A 5,278-nucleotide genomic window follows, 5' to 3' on the forward strand; every position below is an offset into this window, starting at 1 on the left:
GTGCTGTCTTTTTTTATACGCAGCGCCCCGACCTGCCCGAGATACGCAGAGAGTGCGAGGCGGGGAGAGGAGGAGACAAAGTGACAGACAGCTTCCTCTCATATTCCAGCTCCACGCCCTAGATTCCTGAAAACATTTTTCAAACGGTTTGCCCACAAACCACCCGAAATTTAGCGCTCCGGCCAAACTTTCAGACAGACATTCCGTGGTAAAAGTCAGTCAGTGATATTGTCGCTGTCAAATTAATTTGTCTCCTTCCTCGGTTCATCCTCGGAGCCCGTTCCCTCTGCCGATATCGCCCACCCCACAGCGTTCAGCAGCTTTTATGCAGCAGGATGATATGGCAATATTACTGAGTTGATGCAATGGCTCTGAGGCGGAGATTTTGTCAGTGTTATTTTCTCACTGACAAGGAAACGGCTTTGAACTCAGCTTGAAGCCAAACGTATGCCCAGTCCGAGTGAGGTTTAGCCCGGTCATACATAGAAAATAGGTGCAGGAGTAGGCCATTCGGCCCTTCGAGCATGCACCGCCATTCAACATAATCATGGCTGATCACCCAACTCAGTATCCTGTACCTGCCTTCTCTCCATACCCTCTGATCCCTTTAGCCACAAGGGCCACATCTAACTCCCTCTTAAATATAGCCAATGATCTGGCTTCATCTACCTTCTGTGGCAGAGAATTCCAGAGATTCACCACTCTCTGTGTGAAAATGTTTTCCTCATCTCGGTCCTAAAAGATTTCCCCCTTATCCTTAAACTGTGACCCCTTGTTCTGGACTTCCCCAACATCGGGAACAATCTTCCTGCATCTAGCCTGTCCAACCCCTTAAGAATTTTGTAAGTTTCTATCAGATCCCCACTCAATCTTCTAAATTCTAGCGAGTACAAACCGAGTCTATCTAGTCTTTCTTCATATGAAGTCCTGATATCCCAGGAATCAGTCCGGTGAACCTTCTCTGTACTCCCTCTATGGCAAGAATGTCTTTCCTCAGATTAGGAGACCAAAACTGTACGCAATACTCCTGGTGTGGTCTCACCACGACCCTGTACAACTGCAGTAGAACCTCCCTGCTCCTATACTCAAATCCTTTTGCTATGAATGCTAACATACCATGGATGGGGGTGTGCATGCCGCCCCTAGACTTCCTGAAGTCTACAATGAGCTCCTTGGTCTTCTTGGAGTTAAGGGCCAGGTTGTCAGCGCACCATGCTGCTAGGAGCTGGACCTCTTCCCTATAGGCCGACTCATCATTGCTGCTGATGAGGCCAATCACCGTTGTATCATCTGCATACTTGATAATGGTGTTAGTCCCATGTACAGGTGTGCAGTCGTAGGTGAAGAGGGAGTAGAGGAGGGGGCTCAGCACACAGCCCTGTGGGACGCCGGTGGTCAGGGTGAGGGTTGAGGAGATGTGCTTGTCTAACCTAACAGACTGGATTCTGTTGGTTAGAAAGTCCAGTATCCAGTTGCAGAGGGAGGGGTCGATGCCCAAGTCACCGAGTTTGGTGATCAGTTTAGAGGGTGTAATGGTGTTGAATGCTGAGCTGTAATCGATGAACAGCATTCTTACATATGTGTCTCTGTTGTCGAGGTGGGAGAGTTCAAGTTCAAGTTCAAGTGAGTTTATTGTCATGTGTCCCTGTATAGGACAATGAAATTCTTGCTTTGCTTAAGCACACAGAAAATAGTAGGCATTTACTACAAAACAGATAAATGTGTCCATATACCATGATATAAATATATACACACATGAATAAATAAACTGGTAAAGTGCAAATAACAGAAAGTGGTTATTAATAATCAGAGTTTTGACCGAGCCAGGTTTAATACCCTGATGGCTGTGGGGAAGTAGCTATTCCTGAACCTGGTTGTTGCAGTCTTCAGGCTCCTGTACCTTCTACGTGAAGGTAGCAGGGAGATGAGTGTGTGGCCAGGATGGTGTGGGTCTTTGATGATACTGCCAGCCTTTTTAAGGCAGCGACTGCGATAAATCCCCTCGATGGAAGGAAGGTCAGAGCCGATGATGGACTTGGCAGTGTTTACTACTTTTTGTAGTCTTTTCCTCTCCAGGGCGCTCAAATTGCCGAACCAAGCCACGATGCAACCGGTCAGCATGCTCTCTACTGTGCACCTGTAGAAGTTAGAGAGAGTCTTCCTTGACAAACCGACTCTCCGTAATCTTCTCAGGAAGTAGAGGCGCAGAAGAGCTTTTTTGATAATTGCGTTAGTGTTCTCGGACCAGGAAAGATCTTCAGAGATGTGCACGCCCAGGAATTTGAAGTTCTTGACCCTTTCAACCATCGACCCGTTGATATAAATGGGGCTGTGGGTCCCCCTCCTACTCCTTCCAAAGTCCACAATCAGTTCCTTGGTTTTGCTGGTGTTGAGGGCCAGGTTATTGCGCTGGCACCATATGGACAGTTGCTCGATCTCTCTTCTGTACTCTGACTCATCCCCATCAGTGATACGTCCCACAACAGTGGTGTCGTCAGTGAACTTGATGATGGAGTTCGCACTGTGGTTGGCTACGCAGTCATGGGTATAGAGTGAGTACAGCAGGGGGCTGAGCACGCTGCCTTGAGGTGCTCCCGTGCTGATTGTTATCGAGGCTGACACATTTCCACCAATACGAACAGACTGTGGTCTGTGGATGAGGAAGTCGAGGATCCAGTTGCAGAGGGATGTGCAGAGACCCAGTTCTGCGAGTTTGGTAACCAGTTTGGAGGGGATGATTGTGTTGAATGCCGAGCTGTAATCGTTGAATAACAGCCTGACATATGAGTTTTTGTTGTCCAAGTGGTCCAGTGCGGAGTGGAGGGCCAGCGAGATCGCATCCACCGTTGATCTGTTGTGGCGGTAAGCGAACTGCAGTGGGTCCAGGTTTTTGTCGACGTAGGAGTTGATTTGCTCCATGATCAGCCTCTCAAAGCACTTCATCACCACCGGCGTTAGTGCCACTGGTCGATAGTCATTGAGGCATCTCACCTTACTCTTCTTGGGCACCGGTATAATTGATGCCCTTTTAAAGCAGGTGGGGACCTCAAACCTCAGAAGTGAGAGGTTGAAAATGTCCGTAAAAACTCCTGCCAGTTGGTCCGCACAGGTGTTTAGAACACGACCGGGTATACCATCAGGACCAGGTGCTTTTCGGGGGTTCACCCCTCTGAAGGATTTCCTGACGTCGGCCTCTGTGACTGAGACTGAAATGCCATCACAGCGAATGGGGGATCGGGAAGGCACATCAGTATTCTCCCTGTCAAAGCATGCGTAAAAACGCATTGAGCTCGTCTGGGAGTGATGTTTCACCGACATTCGAGCTGCCTCCTGGTTTCGCCTTGTAGGAGGTGATTGCATTCAGGCCCCGCCACAGCTGCCGAACATCTGTCTCATCCTCCAGTTTGGAGCAGAAGTCCCTTTTGGCCTTTTTGATGGCCTTACCAAGGTCGTATCTGGACTTCATGTAGGCCACTGTATCATCGGACATGAATGCCCTGTGTCTGGACTTTAGAAGAGTGCGGATCTCAAAGTTCATCCAAGGTTTCTGATTGGGAAACACTCGGAAGGTTTTTGTAGGGATGCAGTCCTCCACACATTTCTTTATGAAGTCTGTAACGACTGTGGCGTATTCGTTCAAGTCCGTTGCCGAGTCCTTGAACATTGCCCAGTCTACAGACTCCAAACAGTCCTGGAGTTGTTCTTCTGCCCCCCCCCCCACCCCCCGACCAGCTCTGTGCTGTCCTCACTCCTGGGGGTGCGCTCTTCAATTGCTGCCTGTACGGTATGGTCGGACTTACCGAAGTGAGGGCGAGGGATAGAACGATAGGCATTCTTGATGGTGGTGTAGCAGTGGTCGAGGGTGTTAGGTCCTCTGATGCAGCAGGAGACATGTTGGTGGAAGTTGGGAGTGATTTCTTGAGGTTCGCCTTATTGAAGTCCCCAGCAATGGTGGTAAATGCCTCGGGGTAAGACGTCTGGTGTTTGTTGACCACGGCGTGCAGCTCTTCCAGTGCCAGATGGACGTCTGCCTGGGGTGGGATGTAGACCGCGGTCAGGATAACGGAGGTGAATTCGCTTGGGAGGTAGAAGGGACGGCACTTCACCGCCAGATGTTCGAGGTGTGGAGAGCAGGAGTTGGACAGGACTGCCACGTCGGAACACCACGCAGAGTTGAACATGAGGCAGACGCCCCCTCCTCTCCCTTTCCCAGATGCCAGGGTACGGTCCATACGGTGGATGGAGAACCCTTCAGGCTGGACCGCTGAGTCTGGGGAGCTGGGGGTGAGCCATGTCTCTGTGAAACAGAACACAGAGCATTCCCTCAGCTCCCTTTGATAAAGCAGTCTTGCCCTTAAGTCCTCCACTTTGTTTTCAAGGGACTGTACATTAGCCAGTAGGATAGTAGGGAGAGGGGGCCGAAGTCCCCTGCGCTTCATTCTGACCTGGAGTCCTGCCCGTCGGCCACGTTTCCGGACACAATGGAGGCTTCCCCTTTGTTTCCAGCTACTGTACTTGCTGTACCTGCTGTTTCTGCGGAGCTGCGCTGGAACGGGGATTCCCTCACAGACGGCAGCTCCAGCTCCGTAACGAACGGGGGTTCCCTCAAAGTCGGCAGCTCCAGCTCCGTTGTTCCTGGGAGATCCAGTCCGTCGGCTCTGGGGGTCATCCTGGCATGACCCCCAGAGCCGAGTGCATCCAAGTGCCGTTGAGATGGCATCCTCCGTACTCCTGTTCTTGCGGTAGGCAAACTGATAGGGATCCAATGTGGGTGGTAGGCAGCCTTTGAGGTGTGCCAGGACCAGCCTCTCAAAGCACTTGGTGATGATGGGATTAAGTGCAACTGGGCGGAAGTCGTTGAGGCTTGCCGCAGTGGAGTGTTTTGGCACCGGCACGATGGAGATGGTTTTAAGGCACGTGGCACAACTGCTTGGGCAAGTGACAGGTTGAAGATGTCAGTCCAGACGTCTGTCAGCTGCGCAGCACAGGCCCTGAGGATGCACCCGGGGATGCCGTCAGGGCCAGCAGCCTTACGTGCATTTATCCTGCTCAATGCCATGTACACGTCGAAGGGGGTGAGTGTGAGGGGCTGGTGATCGGCAGGGAGCACAGCCTTGATGGCCATCTCTAGATTGTCCCTGTCAAAGCGGCCATAGAAGTGGTTAAGCTCCTCAAGGAAGGAGGCGTTGCTGGATGTGGGGGTGGTGTTGGTGGGTCTATAGTCCGTGATGGCCTGGATACCTTGCCACATGCGAAGGGGGTCGGAGTTGTTGTTGAA

This window comes from Amblyraja radiata, chromosome 45 (assembly GCF_010909765.2).
Source record: "Amblyraja radiata isolate CabotCenter1 chromosome 45, sAmbRad1.1.pri, whole genome shotgun sequence".
Lineage (NCBI taxonomy): Eukaryota > Metazoa > Chordata > Chondrichthyes > Rajiformes > Rajidae > Amblyraja > Amblyraja radiata.